The sequence below is a fragment of the Mastomys coucha genome, chromosome X (assembly GCF_008632895.1).
Source record: "Mastomys coucha isolate ucsf_1 chromosome X, UCSF_Mcou_1, whole genome shotgun sequence".
In the NCBI taxonomy this organism is placed as follows: domain Eukaryota; kingdom Metazoa; phylum Chordata; class Mammalia; order Rodentia; family Muridae; genus Mastomys; species Mastomys coucha.
The window spans coordinates 53,044,234-53,053,304 of NC_045030.1; the positions used below are offsets into that span (position 1 = coordinate 53,044,234).

Consider the following 9,071-nt stretch of genomic DNA (forward strand, 5'->3'; position numbering starts at 1 on the left):
AGCATTCATCTCAGAGAAAGAGTAACTTACAAAGTCCTCTTCTTCAAAATTGATACAATAGTTATAAATATCAAGCAAAGCATTCAGTTTCACTCTTTGTTGTTCTCTTACAAGCCACCTCCCAAGTTAATTGTCTACATTTTTTTGGTTGTATAAATAATTTTGAAATATGTAAGCTGTTCTGAAAACCATAGTATAGTGTAAAAACATGAAACAAACAATACTACTAGTAAAGGCAGATATAGGGGAAGCATGATTTCAAGACCATTATGTGATACACAGCAAGACACTGTCAGGTATAACCAAACAGAAAGTGTATCTGCATTGTACAATATTGAACCTATTTCTCAAATTACCAAATTAGACAGATCACTGGATGACAGACAACAAATTTCTACTTCCTCATATTTTTGAATTTCAATCGATTAGGATATAATTCTGGTAATATTAATTTTCATATTAAGAGATATTAAGAAAAAGTAATTTTACTTCCTGGTATATTTGATGTTGAAGGTAGAATTATGCTTCTGTGGGTTTCTTGAAAGGTTACTTTCTTGCTTCTTCTAGGGTGTAGTTTTGCTCCTTATGTTGGTGTTTTCCATCTATTATCCTTTGTAGGGCTGAATTCATAGAAAGATATTGTATAAATTAGGTTTTGTCATAGAATATCTTGTTTTCTCCATATATGGTAATTAAGAGTTTTGCTGGGTATAGTAGTCTGAGCTGGCATTTGTGTTCTCTTAGGGTCTGTATGACATCTGCCCAGGATCTTCTAGCTTTCATAGTCTCTGGTGAAAAGTCTGGTGTAAGTCTGATAGGCCTGCCTTTATATGTTACTTGACCTTTTTCCCTTACTGCTTTTAAAATTCTTTCTTTGTTTAGTGCATTTGGTATTTTGATAATTATGTGTCAGGAGGAATTTCTTTTCTGGTCTAGTTTATTTGGAGTTCTGTAGGCTTCTTGTATGTTCATGGCCATCTCTTTCTTTAGGTTAGGGAAGTTTTCTTCTATCATTTTGTTGAAGATATTTACTGGCCCCATTACCTTGGAGTCTTCTTCACTCTCTTCTATACCTACTATCCTTAGGGTTCATCTTCTCATTGTGTCCTGAATTTCCTGGATGTTTTGGGTTAGAAGCTTTTTGCTTTTTGCATTTTCTTTGACTGTTGTGTCAATGTTTTCTGTGGTATCTTCTGCCCCTGAGATTCTCTCTTCTACCTCTTGTATTCTGTTGGTTATGCTTACATCTATGGCTCCTGATTTCTTTCCTAGGTTTTCTAAATCCAGGGTTGTCTCCCTTGGGATTTCTTTATTGTTTCTATTACCATTTTTAGATCCTGGATGGTTTTCTTCATTTCCTTTGCCTGTTTGATTGTGTTTTCCTGTAGTTCATTAAGGGATTTTTGTGTTTCTTCTTGAAGGGCTTCTAACTGTTTACCTGTGTTCTCCTGTATTTCTTTGAGGGAGTTATTTATGTCCTTCTTAAAGTCCTATATCATCATCATGAGAAGTGATTTTTAGATCTGAATCTTGCTTTTCCAATGTGATAGTGTATCCAGGACTTGCTATGGTGGGAGAATTGGGTTCTGATGATGCCAAGTAACCTTGGTTTCTGTTGCTTATATTCTTATGCTTGACCTGCAACATCTGTTTATCTCTAGAGCTACCTGCCCTTGCTAAATCTGACTGGTGCTTGAACTTCCTGTGATTCTGGTTGTGTCAGAACTCAAGTGTCAAGCTGTCTCTGTGATCCTGTGATTCTGTGATCTTGTGATCCTGGTCCCATTAGAGCACCTGGGAGTAGATCTTCCTTTGGGTATTATAGGACTTGCTACAGAGTTTGAGCCCAAGGTCTGCTCAGAGCATTGGGCCCAGACAGACCAAAAAGAACCCATGCCACTGTACTGGTCGAGTTCCTGTGTGCCTTGGTCTAGCTGGTCCCATTTACTCCTGGTATTGGGACAGATGCTGTGTCCTTCTCACCTCTGATCCTATGATCCTGGGCATGTTAGAGCGCCTGGGAATAGAGCTTTCTCTGGGTGTGGTGGGACTAGCTGTGGAGTTTGCGCCCAAGGTCTGCTCAGGGACTGGCCCAGACAGACTAGAAGGAACCTGTGCCACTGGACTGCCAGAGTTTCTGTGTGCCTGGGTCCTACTGGTCCCAGTTACTCCCAGTGTTGGGACAGATCAAAATTAAAATATTTATGTATACAGTGAAGTATAATTAGAAAATTCTGGTTTCAAAATATGGAATTTTAAAAATTGCCAATGAATACAACATATTTTCGCTAAAATCACAGACAATAGATTCATAATGGAATATTGAATTAAGTTAGAATATTTTTATTCCAATGACATTTTTACCCACTTGAGGTTACTAGAAAGACACATGCTTTCTCATTAAGTCTTTTGTTTATTTATTTATTTATTTATTTATTTTTTAAAAAAAGTACTGTTTTGGCTAGATGTATACTTCCTCATGAGTACTTTTACATTTCTACGGACTAAGATCTACCAATGTAAAACCCTAAATTTTATTCTTTTAGCTTATAACAAATTACTATAAGGTACTGTTTGAAAGTCTAAACTGGCTGATGATCCAAAAAGAACAAACGTGAGTCTCCTAATAAGAACTTATTTTATATAATACAGGTATGCCACAAAGGGAACTACAGCAATCTAATATATAATGTGTGATAACTGTCTGGATTCCAATACTTGTAATATTTATTGAATACATTAGGAGAGAAGATATTCCAGCAATATTAAACATATAATATATTGCTATTCTGTATATCATCCCTATATCTGAAATACAAATCAGACATATTTATTATATATTATGTCATATATGTTTTTGAGAACATCATGGATGAACACTGTATCTACATCCTTATCATCCTTCCCTCCAACATGCCTCCTCTCCCCTCCTCCATTAATATGCATGCATAACTAGTTATATTAGAATTGAAGATTTGAAAACAACTCAAAATTGCATAAAAATCATAACTTTCTAAACATATCTAGAGCAACGAAAAACATAACCACTCATTTATCCATCCATTTAGCATTCATTACATACATTCTATGTGTTGTCACACTCTTAGCTAAGAGCCAAACACTTAAAGATAGATAGGTAGATAAAATATGGTCACTATTCTCCAAAAAAAAAAAAATGCATCCTAAAATACAAGCAAGAGGTCACAGATAATTATACCTCTAGATGAAGAGCTATACATGGCCCATGTCTGCTGAGAGAGGCAGAGTCAGCTTCCTCCAGGGACAAGCTCCAGCAAAGTTTGTCTAGCCCCAAATACAGCTCTGTACATATGTACATATAAGCAATGCTAAATGGACTCAATAGCCTGAATATATATAAAATATATCATGAATTGAGGAGAGAAGAGGCATGGGATATATTGGAGGGAAGTATGAGAGTGATGTAGATGGATTGTTTATACATGATATTCTCAAAAAGCTTTATATTTATTAAAGATAAAGTCATGGAAACAGCCGAAATACACACAGACCAAACTAAACTATAGACAGAAGATTAGAGAAGGCTATACGGGTCAGAATAGAACCTAAACTGAATCCTGAATGATAAAGAGGAGTGTTAGCCAGGTGATGAGGTATGTAGAGGGCAGGTACAGTGATCTGCATGAAGAAATGGAGAGACAAAAGCAGAACAAAAGAGAAAAGCAGCAGAACATGCAGAAAGTACAAATAGATTATTTTTTTTTTTTGGAGCAAAAGAGTGACAAGATTAAATTTGTGGTTATATTTTAAAAAGTGGCCGTGTGGATATACTAGAGGAAATAGAATGGTGACAAGAAGGCCAGTTAAAAGACTGTTGCAGGTTAGACAAGTAATACAATTCTGATGAACAGAGGGCAATGCTCTGGTAATAGACAAAGTAGAACAAGAATTTAGGGTCCACAATTTAACTTACATGATTTCAAAATGTCACAACTTATGTCTTCTTATCACTCACTGGTCACTTCCTTTTCAGTTTTCATTGCACATTTTCACAGTATGCTACCACAGGGCTCAATCCTTAGAGCTTTTTTTTGTTGTTGTTGTTTTTGCTTTTACACTCTTGGCTTTAATTTTATCACATATATATACATATATATATATATATGTATGTATATGTGTGTATATATATGTATATATATACATATTTACTCAGTAGCCTGAATATATGTAGTGATATATATTCAGTAGCCTGAATGTATATAGTGATAATTTCCTAAATGTATAGCACCAATCCAGACCTCTTCTCCATACTCCTAATTCATACACTGCCTATCTGCCACTTCAGTGACATGTCTAATCCTGGGCTGTCTCATGCTAAGCTTATAATCTATCTACAGTCTTTCACCCCTCAGTATCATCCCCTCCTACAGGACCAAAACCATGGGATTGATTCGTGTTGTCTCTATTTCATGTCTCATACAAAAAAACGTATATTTTTGCAATATTAAAAGTTGTTTCAATCCTACTCCAATAAGGAACAGCTCTGGCTTAAATTCCTAGAAGAGCTTTCTATTGGTATCTTGGCTTCCACCCTGCAATGGCATTAATGATCTTTTCTTTAGATAGTCAAAGTTTTTACACAAAACAGCAAACAGTAAAATGAAAGACAACCCATATGAGAGAAAATATATGTAAAACAAACATCCATCTGATAGAACATTATTATTCAAAACATAGAAGGAATGCCTACAGCTCAGTAACAATTAAAAAGAGAGACTAAAAACTGGAAAAAATGCATGAATGAACACTTCTCCAAAGAAGGTAAAATGTACAGCAGGTATATTAAAAGGGGTTCCACATCACTGATCATTTGAAATATGCAAATCAAAAACAGAATAAAGTCATTACTGCATAGTCATAGGGTGTTTACAATTCTGAAAAGATAGAAAGTATCACCAAGAAGAATGGGAAGAAGTAGTTATATATTGCTAGTGAAAATAAAAGTGGTACAGTCAGTATAAAAAGTAGTATGGCATTCCAGTCCCACTCTGATATACACCAGGCCCCTGAACATAAGCTTCTGGATTATGGTACTGGTTACTTCCTTGGTTTCATTGCTCTTCCCCCAGATAGCTATTCTCCTCTAACTTCTTCCAAATAACTGCCTAATATTCCTTCCCAATGAAGCAACCTCGTACATCTTAAAATTACAGCCTATACACCACTAATGCTCTCAATTTCCCTAAGCCTGCTCTATTTCATATCTCCCTATATATGTAGACAGATAGATAGATAGACATGTAGATTATATATGTATATACATATGTAATTATAACCTTACAATAACACATACACACACACGTGCATTTACAGTACATAAAATAGCTCCTAGTACATAATAAGAATATATGATCAATAAATGAATAAGTATGAAAGAAACCCAGAAGGAGATGAAATAATAGGGAACAGCAACCTTAGTTAAAGCTGAGAAAGAAAAGAGACTTAAAGAACATATCGCTACAGGTAAGGTAATAGCTCAACTGTCATCAAAGAAGCTTCTGATAGTAGATGCTGATTAAGACACACATAGAGACTTACAACTAGACAATGTACAGAGTTAAGTCATTGGGGCACTCATCCATAAATGGAACATCTTTATCGCATTCCTTCCTCCTAAGGCTCGGGATTTATATGGAAGAGGAGTCAGGAAAACTATATGCTCCAAGGAAACATTGTATTCCAGACATAAGAGGAAGATGAATATATGAACTCATAGATACTGAGGCAGCACACACAAGACCTACACATGTTAAGATCAGATAAAGACCCAACATGGAGGTGGGGAAGTATTCACAAAGTCTCATTCCTGCCTAAGAAGTATTGATAACCGATAGCTGGAGGGAGAAGGGAAATCAGGTTTCTTTAGTAAAGTGACACTGGGTTTATCATCCACTCCAGAGCAGATCCCACATACAAGAGTAGCTGGCCAAGACAAAGCAGACTCTACTTTTCAAAGAGAACAAGAACATGATGTCAGGTGGGCAGGAAGGTAAGGGAGGATCTGGGGCGGTGGAAGGGAAGGAATAGGAACAAAGAATATTACATGCAATTCTCCAAGAATATATTAAAAGTTTTAAAATCCACCAACCTTTTTAAAGCATATTTGAGAAGAATTTAACGAGGCAAAATTTAAACTAAAAAAAAGAAATCTATAGATTTAATTTTGCATTCTTCTTAACAAAAATAGCCAAGAATTATACCTCAGGTATCTAAATTGAACAAGCATCCCAAATGTTAAGGCTAGGGAGCCTCCTGAAAGATCACCTAATCCAAAGCTCTCCTTTTTTACTTAATATTTTCCTTTGTGATATCAAATATGTCTCTATTTCCAAATAAGGAATATCTAATTCAGAGGTACATCTCTTTTGAAATGAACATACACAAATACATGCCCTACAAATGTTAAACATAATTTCTTCCTCAGATTCACAGTCAGGTTTTATGATTAATAAGATACTTTTTTCTTCCTTTAATCCTTTTCTTTTTTCTATAGACAAGTACAGGGTAGTGTCTTTTATTTGGAATAAATGGGATATGGTTTGTGAATCTAAATTAATACCTATAATTTCAGGATTCAGAAAGAACAGCCTAGCCCTCACGAAATTAATTTAGTTAAAAATTGGATTTAAAGATCTGCTGAAAGACAGCATTGTTCTGCTTCCTTCTAAATTACCAACCCATCATCAAAACTGCATTTAATGATTTCACTTATTAATCTAAAATGTAACATAGGAAACAGTAAGAGGAAAAGATACAAACTATTAGCAAATCTCTAACTGTAGAGAGTAAATTACCAACCCATCATCAAAACTGCATTTAATGATTTCACTTATTAATCTACAATGTAACATAGGAAACAGTAAGAGGAAAAGATACGAGCTATTAGCAAATCTCTATCTGTAGAGAGTTTGACTTTTTATAGGATCAGTCAAATTTTCTCTGTCTCTGCCTTCAAATAGCCACTAGAATCAACAAGCAATGGCTACATTTGACTGCGGTCTGTTTCTTAGTTCATACTAACTTACATTAATTCAATAATAGTATTGAAATGTGTATAGGGCTATAGATAATACCAAACCTTTTTTGCTGTCTTTGGGAGGATTATAAGTACAGGAGTATATTGAAAATTATTTTTATTTCCTTTTGTTGACCTCTTTCTAATTAATATTCTCAGTTTCTTCTCAGTCTTTATTTTAGCAAGTATATGATGCCTTTAAAGATTGGATACAAAGTTTAGGCATAGCTCTGTGACAAAGCACTTGTCTAGCCTGCTGGAAGCCTGCTGTTCAATTCAGCAATAAAACAAAATAAAAAATTATAAATAAAAAGTCTGCATGTGTGATATATATCCTAGTGAATATATATTAATATATGTATATAATTTTATACACATATATACATATATATATATATAAAATTACACACACACAAGCTTCCTGCAACTTTTAAGTTCTTTTTTCTTTATAGAACACACTTCAACATTCATGCTTCAGCACACAGAATATGTTCCCAGTTTCATTAGTAAAGATCCATAATGAAACCTATTATTTTGTATGCTAACTAAAAAAATAATGAAAAAGATAAAATCGTTAAAAACAGATATACCAAGAAAAAATGAGTTTGTATCTTTTCTCTTTTCATAACCTTAGATATATGCTTTAAAGGTAAATTTGTTGCCAATAAATCTGTGGTGGACAACTTCTAAGGTGACTCCAATGATCCTCACCTCCGGGTATTAACACATCTTTGATTCACTTCAAAGTAAATCTTTGAAACTAGATTGTTAAAGTCCTCTGGTCTCTGTCTTGGGTATTCTTCCCTGAGTAATATCTGTGGGATGGTCCCTGCCTTATTTTTTTTTTTTTTGAGCAGCCTTGTGTACAGTTGATGAATAAGGGACTGTGGTCGGAAGTAAGAACAAATTTGAGTTTAGTTACACCCAGCTAACCCTTACAGTGAGATCAGAACCACAACAGTCAGTTTAGCTGCATTCTTATGAGGCATGGCCGTCTAGCTAGACTATTTCTAGATTCTGAGCCCTTAAAAACATTGAGATTTATATCTCTTTAACATTCTGCATTTTGACATAATTTGTTGCAGAATAACTGACAGCTAATGAAAAATGCTAGTCCAGAATACTAATTCTCATATCATTAGCTTGTAAAGGAATCAAAAAGTGTCAGATAACTTCTGTTTTCTAAAATCACTTATTTTTCCTTTCATATCAATTATGGTTACTCACATCTAAACTAAAATAAACAATTACCAAATTAGGCATTACTTTTGTTAAAAACAACAACAACAACAAAAGTTGGGTTGACCAAGCAATACACAGGTTTTATGAAAGATATGAAACTGAAATTTATGAACTACTATCAAAATAAGTTGAAGCTCAACTCAAATGTCTTAATGAATGAAATTACAACTATTTAAACTCCTAGGCATTTCTAACTTTGATGCAGGACACATAAGATCTCACAAGAATAAGGTTATGACCTAGTCAGATGAAGAGCAGGACTTAAAAAGATTAGAATGTAAGGCCAGCAGCTGTGCGGTAGTCTGGGGAGGAGTGCAAACAGTCCTATATCATCTACTTTACTGTTGCCTTATATATTTATCAGCAAAGCTAAATAATCTATCCTATTTTCACTGTGTATTTCAATAAGGCTATACTGGATTTTAGTAATAGGGCCTGATAAACAAACAGAAACAGTCAATGCGTTTAAGAGGATTATATCGGAAGACATTCCCACTAATTAATTTTCTTTGATGTGCTTATACATTTTACTAAAATATTTTAGCATTTGGTAGCCAAGTATATATTTTTATTAGATATTTTCTTTATTTACATGTAAATTTCTCCTTTCCCAGTTTCCTCCATAAAAAAAAGAAACAAACAAATACATCAAAAACAAACCCCTGTTGCCTCCCCCCTCCCCATGCCTGCCATCCCACCCCACTTATTGGCCCTGGCACAGAACCTTCACAGGGCCGAGGTCCTCTCCTCCTATTGATGATCGAATTTGCAATCC

At 34.7% G+C, this 9,071-nt stretch overlaps 1 protein-coding gene across 6 annotated transcripts in view; it reads right to left on the reverse strand.

Moving 5' to 3' along the window:
- The window catches only part of Enox2 (ecto-NOX disulfide-thiol exchanger 2), a 289,193-nt gene that overhangs the window by 234,595 nt on the left and 45,527 nt on the right, over positions 1–9,071 (reverse strand). Inside the window, exon 1 of one of the 6 annotated variants that reach the window (XM_031357713.1) lies at positions 490–568. The exons of the other annotated variants lie outside the window; for them this stretch is intronic. The gene's annotated coding sequence lies outside the window, so the exon portion shown is untranslated. Of the gene's footprint in view, positions 1–489; positions 569–9,071 lie in introns of those variants that run through there. 6 annotated transcript variants of the gene reach the window in all.